The sequence below is a fragment of the Bombina bombina genome, chromosome 2 (assembly GCF_027579735.1).
Source record: "Bombina bombina isolate aBomBom1 chromosome 2, aBomBom1.pri, whole genome shotgun sequence".
NCBI classification, from domain to species: domain Eukaryota; kingdom Metazoa; phylum Chordata; class Amphibia; order Anura; family Bombinatoridae; genus Bombina; species Bombina bombina.
This window is the reverse complement of record NC_069500.1, coordinates 846,537,463-846,552,512: the sequence shown is the minus strand read 5'-3', so window position 1 is coordinate 846,552,512 and position 15,050 is coordinate 846,537,463. Positions and strand designations below refer to the sequence as shown.

At 39.5% G+C, this 15,050-nt stretch overlaps 1 pseudogene; it reads left to right on the top strand.

Moving 5' to 3' along the window:
- The first annotated feature begins 11,925 nt into the window (after positions 1-11,925).
- Positions 11,926-12,044, top strand: LOC128651089 (uncharacterized; annotated as a pseudogene).
- Positions 12,045-15,050: the final 3,006 nt, after the last annotated feature.

Below are 15,050 nucleotides of genomic sequence, written 5' to 3'. Positions count from 1 at the left end.
CGCAGCTTCTTGACAGCTTTCTTGATAATTTTGGCGATCGTATTCAGGTCCGCGGTAGCTATGTTAGGCGAACTTAGGTGGTGCCGTTGAATGCAAGAAAGTCGATGGCTTGATAAGTAGGGGCCCATATTTTTTTTTAAACTTTATATAGCGAATCTAAACCAACACAACATGATCATCATCCATCACTGTATAAGGTAAGTGGCGCATATCTGTTGTAAGTCCCACCCACCCCAAACCCATTGTACTAGTGATGTAGCAATCAATGTGTGGAATATTGAATTGTCAGGGTTCAGAACCACCACTGCAGCCTCCTCTGGGGGAATTGAGTTACAGTAAAAGCTGCAAAATAAATAATAAAACCACAATGCAGAGGCTCTTTTTCCTTACTACACATATATTTATTGGAGAAGTCTCTCTCATTATATACAGTGATTCTGAACACCATCATTCAATCAGATAATTACCTTGGCTGTGTTAGTTTTAAACCTTGTGCTTGTTTAGCTGCTGATATAAAATCCTCTCATCATCAAAAAGAGATGTATATCATTATACTTAAGGATTACTTTCACCTAGATTGCTTAACAGACATTTATTTTTTTAAAACCAGGGTTATTGGTAGTAATCAAGAAGACACTTCAGGTCTCTAGGGTCAGCAGCAAACGGCCAAGATTGCAAGAAATAAAGCCCATGGCATTGCTGCAGCCTGCCCAGTGCAGAAAAACAAATAGGCAGTAATTGAAATTGATTCAGATTTTCAGCCATTGCTAAGTAATTATAGAGCCTGATGAACCATCCAACCATTATGTAAATGCTATAATGTAATCCACTGGATTATTATATCGACTACTGCCTGCCTGGTGAATTATGGTGATCTGTGATGATCATGTCATCATGTTTGCTTTGCTAATTGCTTTTACATAACATTACTGTACTCACTCACCAGTGACAGTAGACAAACACCGACCTCCACCCCCAGCCTAGCAGCAGCCTAAGTAATCTTGCTGCTTCTCAGCACTCCCTGACTCTCACGAGTCACTGCAATCTTCACGCGTCACGTGGGCTGTATGCAGCTGCAATTATATGATGCGCAGCTGCTGGGACTGACTCTCTGGGGAAGAAGACGGAAGTGATGAGTCAGGATGGAAGCGCTGAGCGGGAAATTTGGGGGCGGGCCAACAGTGGCACTGGTCTGATCATCTGCGAGTGACAGAGAAAATTAACACACACCCCCCTGATCAGCCGGCCGGGCGGTATTTCTATCAGACTGAGACGAGTCACTCACAAACCAATTGCTTGGAAGTCAAGCCAGGAATTAATCAATTTTAATTTAGCTGCCAGTCATAATAGCACATAAGCATTGTGCAAGCACACTGTGTCACTTATTATTTTGACTGTGTCAACATTAATTAACTGTCCCCTGCTTTAAGTCCTCTAAATTACACGAGGAACAAAAAGGGATTGGTGGTTCCACATTGGCATCAAAACATAAAGAACAAGTGACAGCTTGCAAAGACTCTTGGTCCATCTTAACTTTACAATAGGTCACAAAATTTCCAAATAAAGAAAACCCAGATACTGTCTCTTTAAATGTTAAAACTTTCACTTCTTTACTTTTATTAGCGTATGTACTATAAATTTGGAATAGCCCTGCAGAACACCTCTACACCTCAGCAGTACTTTGCTGAGGTGCCTACCTGTCTGGAGAAGCGACCCTCACTGTCTAGACAGGAGCGTTAAAAAAACAGGACTCTGCAGGCTAAGACACGCATCCAAATTAGTTCCCAGAGATGCGCAGCAGAATACAAACAAGCGCTGTCTTACTAACGGCTAGATTTAGAGTTTTGTCGGTAAGGACCCGCGTAGCTAACGCCGGCTTTTTTCTGGCCGCACCATAAAAATAACTCTGGTATTGAGAGTCCACATAAAGTTTGCGTTAGGCTCCAAAAAAGGAGCGTAGAGCATATTTAACGCAGCTTCAACTCTTGATACCAGAGTTGCTTACGGACGCGGCCAGCCTCAAAAACGTGCTCGTGCACGATTCCCCCATAGGAAACAATGGGGCTGTTTGAGCTGAAAAAAAACCTTACACCTGCAAAAAAGCCGCATTCAGCTCCTAACGCAGCCCCATTGTTTGCTATGCGGAAACACTTCCTACGTCTGCACCTAACACTCTAACATGTACCCCGAGTCTAAACACCCCTAACCTTACACTTATTAACCCCTAATCTGCCGCCCCCGCTATCGCTGACCCCTGCATATTATTATTAACCCCTAATCTGCCGCTCCGTAAACCGCCGCTACTTACATTATCCCTATGTACCCCTAATCTGCTGCCCTAACATCGCCGACCCCTATATTATATTTATTAACCCCTAATCTGCCCCCCACAACGTCGCCTCCACCTGCCTACACTTATTAACCCCTAATCTGCCGACCGGACCTGAGCGCTACTATAATAAAGTTATTAACCCCTAATCCGCCTCACTAACCCTATAATAAATAGTATTAACCCCTAATCTGCCCTCCCTAACATCGCCGACACCTAACTTCAATTATTAACCCCTAATCTGCCGACTGGAGCTCACTGCTATTCTAATAAATGTATTAACCCCTAAAGCTAAGTCTAACCCTAACACTAACACCCCCCTAAATTAAATATAATTTACATCTAACGAAATTAATAATCTCTTATTAAATAAATTATTCCTATTTAAAGCTAAATACTTACCTGTAAAATAAATCCTAATATAGCTACACTATAAATTATAATTATATTATAGCTATTTTAGGATTAATATTTATTTTACAGGCAACTTTGTAATTATTTTAACCAGGTACAATAGCTATTAAATAGTTAATAACTATTTAATAGTTACATAGTTAAAATAATAACAAAATTACCTGTAAAATAAATCCTAACCTAAGTTACAATTAAACCTAACACTACACTATCATTAAATTAATTAAATAAAATATCTTCAATTACCTACAATTAAACCTAACACTACACTATCAATACATTAATTAAATACAATATCTACAAATAACTACAATGAAATAAACTAACTAAAGTACAAAAAATAAAAAAGAACTAAGTTACAAAAAATAAAAAAATATTTACAAACATAAGGAAAATCTTACAACAATTTTAAACTAATTACACCTACTCTAAGCCCCCTAATAAAATAACAAAGCCCCCCAAAATAAAAAATGCCCTACCCTATTCTAAATTACTAAAGTTCAAAGCTCTTTTACCTTACCAGCCCTGAACAGGGCCCTTTGCGGGGCATGCCCCAAGAAGTTCAGCTCTTTTGCCTGTAAAAAAAACATACAATACCCCCCCCCAACATTACAACCCACCACCCACATACCCCTAATCTAACCCAAACCCCCCTTAAATAAACCTAACACTAAGCCCCTGAAGATCATCCTACCTTGTCTTCACCATACCAGGTTCACCGATCCAAAATCTTCATCCAAGCCAAGCGGGGGCTGGCGATCCATCTTCCGGCGGCTGAAGAGGTCCAGAAGAGGCTCCAAAGTCTTCATCCTATCCGGGAAGAAGAGTAGATCTGGACCGGCAAAGATCATCTTCCAAGCGGCATCTTCTATCTTCATCCGATGAGGACCGGCTCCATCCTGAAGACCTCCACCGCGGACCCATCTTCATCCGGCGACGTCCAACTGAAGAATGACGGTTCCTTTAAGGGACGTCATCCAAGATGGCGTCCCTCGAATTCCGATTGGCTGATAGGATTCTATCAGCCAATCGGAATTAAGGTAGGAATATTCTGATTGGCTGATGGAATCAGCCAATCAGAATCAAGTTCAATCCGATTGGCTGATCCAATCAGCCAATCAGATTGAGCTCGCATTCTATTGGCTGTTCCGATCAGCCAATAGAATGCGAGCTCAATCTGATTGGCTGATTGGATCAGCCAATCGGATTGAATTTGAATCTGATTGGCTGATTCCATCAGCCAATCAGGATTTTCCTACCTTAATTCCGATTGGCTGATAGAATCCTATCAGCCAATCGGAATTCGACGGACGCCATCTTGGATGACGTCATTTAAAGGAACCGTCATTCAGCTAGTAGGCGTCGTTAGAAGAGGATGGATCCGCGTCGGCTGGGAAGAAGATGGCTCCGCTCCGCTCCGGAAGAAAGAAGATTGAAGATGCTGCTTGATAGAAGACTTCATCCCGATGATGGACTTCCGACTTCAGCCCGATGATGGATTTCTTCAGCCGCCGCTTGGATCCAGACTTCAGCCCGAGGATGGACGTCACTCTTCAGCCCCCCGCTTGGGCTAGGATCAACACTTCCGAGGCTTGGATCAAGACTTCTGAGGACGGATCAGTGAACCTGCATGGTGAAGATAAGGTAGGAAGATCTTCAGGGGCTTAGTGTTAGGTTTATTTAAGGGGGGTTTGGGTTAGATTAGGGGTATTTGGGTGGTGGGTTGTAATGTTGGGGGGGGGTATTGTATGTGTTTTTTTTACAGGCAAAAGAGCTGAATTCTTTGGGGCATACCCCGCAAAGGGCCCTGTTCAGGGCTGGTAAGGTAAAAGAGCTTTGAACTTTTTTAATTTAGAATAGGGTAGGGCATTTTTTTATTTTGGGGGGCTTTGTTATTTTATTAGGGGGCTTAGAGTAGGTGTAATTAGTTTAAAATTGCTGTAATATTTTTCTAATGTTTGTAAATATTTTTTTATTTTTTGTAACTTAGTTCTTTTTTAATTTTTTGTACTTTAGTTAGTTTATATCATTGTATTTATTTGTAGATATTGTATTTAATTAATTTATTGATAGTGTTGTGTTAGGTTTAATTGTAACTTAGGTTAGGATTTATTTTACAGGTAATTTTGTAATTATTTTAACTAGGTAACTATTAAATAGTTATTAACTATTTAATAGCTATTGTACCTGGTTAAAATAAATACAAAGTTGCCTGTAAAATAAATATTAATCCTAAAATAGCTACAATATAATTATAATTTATATTGTAGCTATATTAGGATTTATTTTACAGGTAAGTATTTAGCTTTAAATAGGAATAATTTATTTAATAAGAGTTAATTTATTTCGTTAGATTTAAATTATATTTAATTTAGGGGGGTGTTAGGGTTAAAGTTAGACTTAGCTTTAGGGGTTAATACATTTATTATAGTAGCGGTGAGCTCCTGTCGGCAGATTAGGGGTTAATACTTGAAGTTAGGTGTCAGCAATGTTAGGGAGGGCAGATTAGGGGTTAATACTATTTATTATAGGGTTATTGAGGCGGGAGTGAGGCGGATTAGGGGTTAATACATTTATTATAGTAGCGCTCAGGTCCGGTCGGCAGATTAGGGGTTAATAAGTGTAGTTAGGTGGAGGCGACGTTGGGGGCAGCAGATTAGGGGTTAATAAATATAATATAGGGGTCGGTGATGTTAGGGCAGCAGATTAGGGGTACATAGGGATAATGTAGGTGGCGGGGGTGTACGGAGCGGCAGATTAGGGGTTAAAAATAATATGCAGGGGTCAGCGATAGCGAGGGCGGCAGATTAGGGGTTAATAAGTGTAAGGTTAGGGGTGTTTAGACTCGGGGTACATGTTAGAGTGTTAGGTGCAGACGTAGGAAGTGTTTCCCCATAGAAAACAATGGGGCTGCGTTAGGAGCTTAACGCGGCTTTTTTGCAGGTGTTAGTTTTTTTTTCAGCTCAAACAGCCCCATTGTTTTCTATGGGGGAATCGTGCACGAGCACGTCTTTGAAGCTGGCCGCGCCCGTAAGCACCGCTGGTATCGAGAGTTGCAGTGGCGTTAAATTATGCTCTACGCTCCCTTTTTGGAGCCTAACGCACTGAAAACCCAGCCATTCTGTGAACTCTAAATACCAGCGGTATTTAAAAGGTGCGGGGGAAAAAAAGCACGCGTAGCTAACGCACCCCTTTGGCCGCCAAACTCTAAATCTAGCCGATAGGGTTTTATTTTAAAGGTAAGTATTTAGTTTTAAATAGGAATAATTTAGTTAATAATATTAATATTATTTAGATTTATTGAAATAATAATAATAATAATAATAAGTTAGGGGGTTTAAGGGTTAGACTTAGGTTTAGGGGGTAATATAGTTAATATAGGTGGCGGCAGTGTAGGGGGCTCAGATTAGGGGTTAATATAGGTGGCGGCGGTGTAGGGGGCTCAGATTAGGGGTTAATATAGTTAATATAGGTGGCGGCAGTATAGAGGGGTCAGATTAGGGGGTAATACATATAATATATAAATAACCCTATGTTGCAATTCCTCATTATACTACTACTCTATGCTAGACTTAAAGGGACATGAAATCCAAAATGTTTTCTTTCACAATTCTGATAGAGAATACAATTTTAAACAACATTCCAATTTACTACCATTATTTAATTTACTTCATTCTTTAGATACATTTATATACAGTTATCAATCAGTAGCCACTGAGCATATTTAGATATGCTTTTCAACAAATGATATCAATAGAATGAAGCAAATTGAACAATAGAAATACAGTTGTTTAAAACTGGAACACTGAGTGTGGTAGGCTTTTTTCTTCGATTTTTCTTTAGATTTTTTAAAACAACTATGCATGCGTAATATCTCCTGAAAGTGGCGATATTCTTTGAAACAACTGTATCTTGCAATTCCTTAAAAAACACGTCAATTTGAAATAAAGATAATTATCTTTTGTAAAGACAGACAGACTGGCAGGCAGGCAGACAGACAGAGAGGCACGTAACCTTATCAGTGCATAATTTTTGTCATGGGACCGCGAGTTATTCTGGGCCTGTACTGGCATTTTTTATTTATTCATTTGCGGTCAAACTTTTTTCCCCATTTTAGCTCCTCCACTGCTTACAATGCTGTGAATGAAGGCATGAGCAAGCTTAATTCACGCTGGGTACAAATAGAAAATGCCTACCGCCATACTACTCTGAATGCACCCAATCCTGTCTGATCTCGGAAATTAACCAGGGTCAGGCCCGGACATTACCTGGATGTGTGACTGCGTGGGAACACTGAGTCCGGTAGGCTCTTTTCTTTGATTTGTTAAAACAACTATGCATGAGTAATATCTCCTGAAAGTGGCGATATTCATTGAAACAATTGTATCTTGCAATTCCTTAAAAAACACGTCCATTTGAAATAAAGATAATTATCTTTTGTAAAGACAAACAGACTGGCAGGCAGGCAGACAGAGAGGCCTTTTTGTCATGGGACAGCGAGTTATTCTGGGCCTGTACTGGCATTTTTTATTTATTCATTTGGGTTAAAATTTTATCCCCATTTTAGCTCTTCCACTGCTTACAATGCTGTGAATGAAGGCATGAGCAAGCTTAATTTACGCTTGGTACAAACAGAAAATGCCTACCGCCATACTACACTGAATGCACCCAATCCCGTCTGATCTTAGAAGTTAAGCAGGGTCAGGCCGGACAGTACCTGGATGGGTGACTTCCTGTGCACACAGAGGCCTAAATTTAGAGTTTGGCGTTAGCCGTGAAAACCAGCGTTAGAGGCTCCTAACGCTGGTTTTAGGCTTCCTCCGGTATTTGGAGTCACTCAAAAAAGGGTCTAACGCTCACTTTTCAGCCGCGACTTTTCCATACCGCAGATCCCCTTTCGTAAATTGCGTATCCTATCTTTTCAATGGGATTTTTCTAACTCCGGTATTTAGAGTCGTGTTTGAAGTGAGCGTTAGAAATCTAACGACAAAACTCCAGCCGCAGGAAAAAAGTCAGTAGTTAAGAGCTTTATGGGCTAACGCCGGTTCATAAAGCTCTTAACTACTGTACTCTAAAGTACACTAACACCCATAAAATACCTATGTACCCCCCACATCGCCGCAACTCGATTAAATTTTTTTAACCCCTAATCTGCCGACCGCCACCTACGTTATCCTTATGTACCCCTAATCTGCTGCCCCTAACACCGCCGACCCCTATATTATATTTATTAACCCCTAATCTGCCCCCCACAACGTCGCCGCCAGCTACCTACACTTATTAACCCCTAATCTGCCGTCCGCACGCCGCCGCCAGCTACATTATCCCTATGTACCCCTAATCTGCTGCCCTAACATCGCCGATCCCTATATTATATTTATTAACCCCTAACCTGCCCTCCCTAACATCGCCGACACCTAACTTCAATTATTAACCCCTAATCTGCCGACCGAATCTCGCCGCTATTCTAATAAATGTATTAACCCCTAAAGCTAAGTCTAACCCTAAAACTAACACCCCCCTAAATTAAATATAATTTTAATCTAACGAAATTAATTAACTCTTATTAAATAAATTATTCCTATTTAAAGCTAAATACTTACCTGTAAAATAAATCCTAATATAGCTACAACATAAATTATAATTATATTATAGCTATTTTAGGATTAATATTTATTTTACAGGTAACTTTGTATTTATTTTAACCAGGTACAATAGCTATTAAATAGTTAAGAACTATTTAATAGCTAAAATAGTTAAAATAATTACAAATTTACCTGTAAAATAAATCCTAACCTAAGTTACAATTAAACCTAACACTACACTATCAATAAATTAATTAAATAGAATACTTACAATTACCTACAATTAAACCTAACACTACACTATCAATAAATAAATTAAATACAATACCTACAAATAACTACAATGAAATAAACTAACTAAAGTACAAAAAATAAAAAAGAACTAAGTTACAAAAAATAAAAAAATATTTACAAACATAAGAAAAATATTACAACAATTTTAAACTAATTACACCTACTCTAAGCCCCCTAATAAAATAACAAAGCCCCCCAAAATAAAAAAAAGCCCTACCCTATTCTAAATTACTAAAGTTCAACGCTCTTTTACCTTACCAGCCCTGAACAGGGCCCTTTGCCTGTAAAAAAAACATACAATACCCCCCCCCCAACATTACAACCCACCACCCACATACCCCTAATCTAACCCAAACCCCCCTTAAATAAACCTAACACTAAGCCCCTGAAGATCATCCCACCTTGTCTTCACCATACCAGGTTCACCGATCCGTCCTGGCTCCAAAATCTTCATCCAACCCAAGCGGGGGCTGGCGATCCATCTTCCAGCGGCTGAAGAGGTCCAGAAGAGGCTCCAAAGTCTTCATCCTATCCGGGAAGAAGAGTAGATACGGACCGGCAACCATCATCTTCCAAGCGGCATCTTCTATCTTCATCCGATGAGGACCGGCTCCATCCTGAAGACCTCCACCGCGGACCCATCTTCATCCGGCGACGTCCAACTGAAGAATGACGGTTCCTTTAAGGGACGTCATCCAAGATGGCGTCCCTCGAATTCCGATTGGCTGATAGGATTCTATCAGCCAATCGGAATTAAGGTAGGAATATTCTGATTGGCTGATGGAATCAGCCAATCAGAATCAAGTTCAATCCGATTGGCTGATCCAATCAGCCAATCAGATTGAGCTTGCATTCTATTGGCTGATTGGAACAGCCAATAGAATGCGAGCTCAATCTGATTGGCTGATTGGATCAGCCAATCTGATTGAACTTGATTCTGATTGGCTGATTCCATCAGCCAATCAGAATATTCCTACCTTTATTCCGATTGGCTAATAGAATCCTATCAACCAATCGGAATTCGAGGGACGCCATCTTGGATGACGTCCCTTAAAGGAACCGTCATTCGTCGGGAAGTCGTCGTCGGAAGAAGATGGGTCCGCGGTGGAGGTCTTCAGGATGGAGCCGGTCCTCATCGGATGAAGATAGAAGATGCCGCTTGGAAGATGATGGTTGCCGGTCCGGATCTACTCTTCTTCCCGGATAGGATGAAGACTTTGGAGCCTCTTCTGGACTTCTTCAGTGGATGTCTAGCCCCCGCTTGGGTTGGATGAAGATATCGGAGCCAGGACGGATCAGTGTGATACCCGGTGAGGTGAAGACAAGGTAGGATGATCTTCAGGGGCTTAGTGTTAGGTTTATTTAAGGGGGTTTTGGGTTAGATTAGGGGTATGTGGGTGGTGGGTTGTAATGTTGGGGGGGTATTGTATGTTTTTTTTTACAGGCAAAAGAGCTTAACTTCTTGGGGCATGCCCCGCAAAGGGCCCTGTTCAGGGCTGGTAAGGTAAAAGAGCTTTGAACTTTAGTAATTTAGAATAGGGTAGGGCATTTTTTATTTTGGGGGTCTTTGTTATTTTATTAGGGGGCTTAGAGTAGGTGTAATTAGTTTAAAATTGTTGTAAGATTTTCCTTATGTTTGTAAATATTTTTTTATTTTTTGTAACTTAGTTCTTTTTTATTTTTTGTACTTTAGTTAGTTTATTTCATTTTAGTTATTTGTAGGTATTGTATTTAATTTATTTATTGATAGTGTAGTGTTAGGTTTAATTGTAGGTAATTGTAGATATTTTATTTAATTAATTTAATGATAGTGTAGTGTTAGGTTTAATTGTAACTTAGGTTAGGATTTATTTTACAGGTAATTTTGTTATTATTTTAACTAGGTAACTATTAAATAGTTCTTTACTATTTAATAGCTATTGTACCTGGTTAAAATAATTACAAAGTTACCTGTAAAATAAATATTAATCCTAAAATAGCTATAATATAATTATAATTTATAGTGTAGCTATATTAGGATTTATTTTACAGGTAAGTATTTAGCTTTAAATAGGAATAATTTATTTAATAAGAGATAATTAATTTCGTTAGATGTAAATTATATTTAACTTAGGGGGGTGTTAGTGTTAGGGTTAGACTTAGCTTTAGGGGTTAATACATTTATTAGAATAGCGGTGAGCTCCAGTCGGCAGATTAGGGGTTAATAATTGAAGTTAGGTGTCGGCGATGTTAGGGAGGGCAGATTAGGGGTTAATACTATTTATTATAGGGTTAGTGAGGCGGATTAGGGGTTAATAACTTTATTATAGTAGCGCTCAGGTCCGCTCAGCAGATTAGGGGTTAATAAGTGTAGGCAGGTGGAGGCAACGTTGTGGGGGGCATATTAGGGGTTAATAAATATAATATAGGGGTCGGCGATGTTAGGGCAGCAGATTTGGGGTACATAGGGATAATGTAAGTAGCGGCGGTTTACGGAGCGGCAGATTAGGGGTTAATAATAATATGCAGCGGTCAGCGATAGCGGGGGCTGCAGAATAGGGGTTAATAAGTGTAAGGCTAGGGGTGTTTAGACTCGGGGTACATGTTAGGGTGTTAGGTGCAGACGTAGGAAGTGTTTCCGCATAGCAAACAATGGGGCTGCGTTAGGAGCTGAACGCGGCTTTTTTGCAGGTGTTAGGTTTTTTTTCAGCTCAAACAGCCCCATTGTTTTCTATGGGGGAATCGTGCACGAGCACGTTTTTGAGGCTGGCCGCGTCCGTAAGCAACTCTGGTATCGAGAGTTGAAGCTGCGTTAAATATGCTCTACGCTCCTTTTTTGGAGCCTAACGCAGCCTTTATGTGGACTCTCAATACCAGAGTTATTTTTATGGTGCGGCCAGAAAAAAGCCGGCGTTAGCTTTTCGGGTCGTTACCAACAAAACTCTAAATCTAGCCGAGAGTGCAGTAGGCTTTTTCTTTGATTTTTTTTAAAACAACTATGCATGCGTAATATCTCCTGAAAGTGGCGATATTCTTTGAAACAATTGTATCTTGCAATTCCTTAAAAAACACGTCAATATAAAATAAAGATATTTATCTTTTGTAAAGACAGACAGACTGGCAGGCAGACAGACAGAGAGGCAGGTAACCTTACCCGTGTATACTTTTTGTCATGGGTCACAGAGTTATTCTGGGCCTGTACTGGCATTTTTTATTTATTCATTTGGGTTAAAATGTTATCCCCATTTTAGCTCTTCCACTACTTTCAATGCTGTGAATGAAGGCATGAGCAAGCCTAATTCATGCTGGGTACAAGCAGAAAATGCCTACCGCCATACTACTCTGAATGCAACCAATCCCGTCTGATCTCAGAAGTTAAGCAGGGTCAGGCCCGGACAGTACCTGAATGGGTGGCAACCTGGGAACACTGAGTGAGGTAGGCTTTTTGCTTTCATTTTTTAAAACAACTATGCATGCATAATATCTCCTGAAAGGGGAAATATTCATTGAAACAACTGTATCTTGCAATTCCATAAAAAACACGTCAATTTGAAATAAAGATAATTATCTTTTGTAAAGACAGACAGACTAGCAGGCAGACAGACAGAGAGGAAGGTAACCTTATCCGTGTATACTTTTTGTCATGGGTCAGCGAGTTAGTTATTCTGGACCTGTACTGGCATTTTTATTTTTTCATTTGCGATCAAAATTTTATCCCCATTTTAGCTCTTCCACTGCTTACAATGCTGTGAATAAAGGCATGAGCAAGCTTAATTAATGCTGGGTACAAACAGAAAATGCCTACCGCCATACTACACTGAATGCACCCAATCCCGTCTGATCTTAGAAGTTAAGCAGGGTCAGGCCGGACAGTACCTGGATGGGTGACTTCCTGTGCACACAGAGGCCTAGATTTAGAGTTTAGCGTTAGCCGTGAAAACCAGCGTTAGAGGCTCCTAACGCTGGTTTTAGGCTACCTCCGGTATTTGGAGTCACTCAAAAAAGGGTCTAACGCTCACTTTTCAGCCGCGACTTTTCCATACCGCAGATCCCCTTACGTAAATTGCGTATCCTATCTTTTCAATGGGATTTTTCTAACTCCGGTATTTAGAGTCGTGTCTGAAGTGAGCGTTAGAAATCTAACGACAAAACTCCAGCCGCAGGAAAAAAGTCAGTAGTTAAGAGCTTTATGGGCTAACGCCGGTTCATAAAGCTCTTAACTACTGTACTCTAAAGTACACTAACACCCATAAACTACCTATGTACCCTTAAACCGAGGTCCCACCACATCGCTGCAACTCGATTAAATTTTTTTAACCCCTAATCTGCCGACCGCCACCTACGTTATCCTTATGTACCCCTAATCTGCTGCCCCTAACACCGCCGACCCCTATATTATATTTATTAACCCCTAATCAAATACAGTTTATATACAGGAAGCAATTCTAAGAGGGGGGTTCCAGATCATTTAAGCTTCAAATGGAAATAGGAGGGTGAGAGGGGATTGGGATCAGACACATGATTTCTTTTTGTTTCGCTGTACTCTTATCAGATAAAATCAAAATGTTAACTTCTCATACTGAGTGTAGATGTACAAATTGCAGCATTTATTGTTTGTATTTTACCCCCCCCCCCCCTTTGTGAAAGGAATCACTGTGTAAATAATGTACTCATTGTACTCTTATCAGATTAAACTAATTTTCTCATACTGAATGAAGATGCATAAATTGTAGCATATATTGTTTGTATTTTACACAGTGTATCAATTAAAAATTATATTTTTAAAAAATATATATATAGTATAAAATAAAAGGGACAGAACATTAAAGTAGACAAAAAAGTCTTAAAGGGATAGTTAACAGTATGCACAAACATGCATAAAGTAGTGATAAAGCGACAAGCCTACTATTACCATGAACATTAACAGAACATTAACAGAACCTTAAAGGGATACTGAACATAACAATTTGTATTTCATGATTCAGAGAGAGCATGCAATTTTAAGCAACTTTCTAATTTACTCCTATCATTAGTTTTCTTTTGTTCTCTTGGTATATTTATTTGAAAAAGCAAGACTGTAAGGCCCATTTTAGGTTCAGCACCCTGGATAGCTCTTGCTGATTGGTGGGCTGCATTTAGCCACCAATCAGCAAGCGCTACCCAGGTGCTGAACAAAAGATAGGCTGGCTCATTAGCTTACATTCCTGCTTTTTCCAATAAAGACACCAAGAGAATGAAGAAAATAGGAGTAAAATAGAAATCTGTTTAAAATTGCATGCTCTATCTGAATCATGAATGAGAAAAAATTGGGTTCAGTATAGCCTTTAACGCCTGCACAAAATAGTATTACTTGGACAAATCATACTAATCACAAAGACACACAGAGGGGCCTATTTATCAAGCCGTCAACCGCAAATACGCTGGAATTCCGCAGCTTAATTGAGGAGAGCTTGATTCGCCTTATTTATCAAAGCCTACAGACCGGCAACTTACGGCTAGATTACGAGTTGTGCGTTAAGGTAAAAAAGCAGCGTTCAGAGGTCCTAACGCCGCTGCTATTACGAGTCTTGCAGGTATAGGGGCACCGCACACTTCTTTGGCCTTACCGTAAAACGACTTACGCAAACTTTGTAAAGTCTTTTTTCTATGGGACTTCCATAGCACTGATATTACAAGTCTGTCCTGGGAGGCCAAAAAGTGATCGGTACACCCTCTACCTCCAAGATCCCTAACGCATTTAAAAGTCAGTAGTTAAGAGTTTTATGGTACAACGCCGTAACATAAAAATCATAACTAAAGTGCTAAAAAGTACACTAACACCCATAAACTTCCTATTAACCACTAAACCGAGGCCAGCATTGCAAACACTAAAATAAATGTTTTAACCCCTAAACTACCACACCGGACATTGCCGCAACTATAATAAACATATTAACCCCTAAACGCCTCCCGCCTCGCAAACATTAGTTAAATATTATTAACCCCTAATCTACCGTCCCTAACATCGCCGCCACTTACATACATTTATTAACCCCTAATCTGCCTCCCCCAACGTCGCCGCCACTATATTAAATTTATTAACACCTAAACCTAAGTATAACCCTAACACCCCCTAACTTAAAGATAATTACAATAAATCTAAATAAAAATGAATATTATTACCTGAATTATTCCTATTTAAAACTAAATACTTACCTATAAAATAAACCCTAAGCTATCTACAATATAACTAATAGTTACATTGTATCTAGCTTAGGGTTTATTTTTATTTTACAGGCAAGTTTGTATTTATTTTAACTAGGTAGAATAGTTATTAAATAGTTATTAACTATTTAATAACTACCTAGCTAAAATAAATACAAAAGTACCTGTAAAATAAAACCTAACCTAAGTTACAATAACACCTAACCTAACCCTACAATTAAATAAATTAAAGGAACACTAAACCC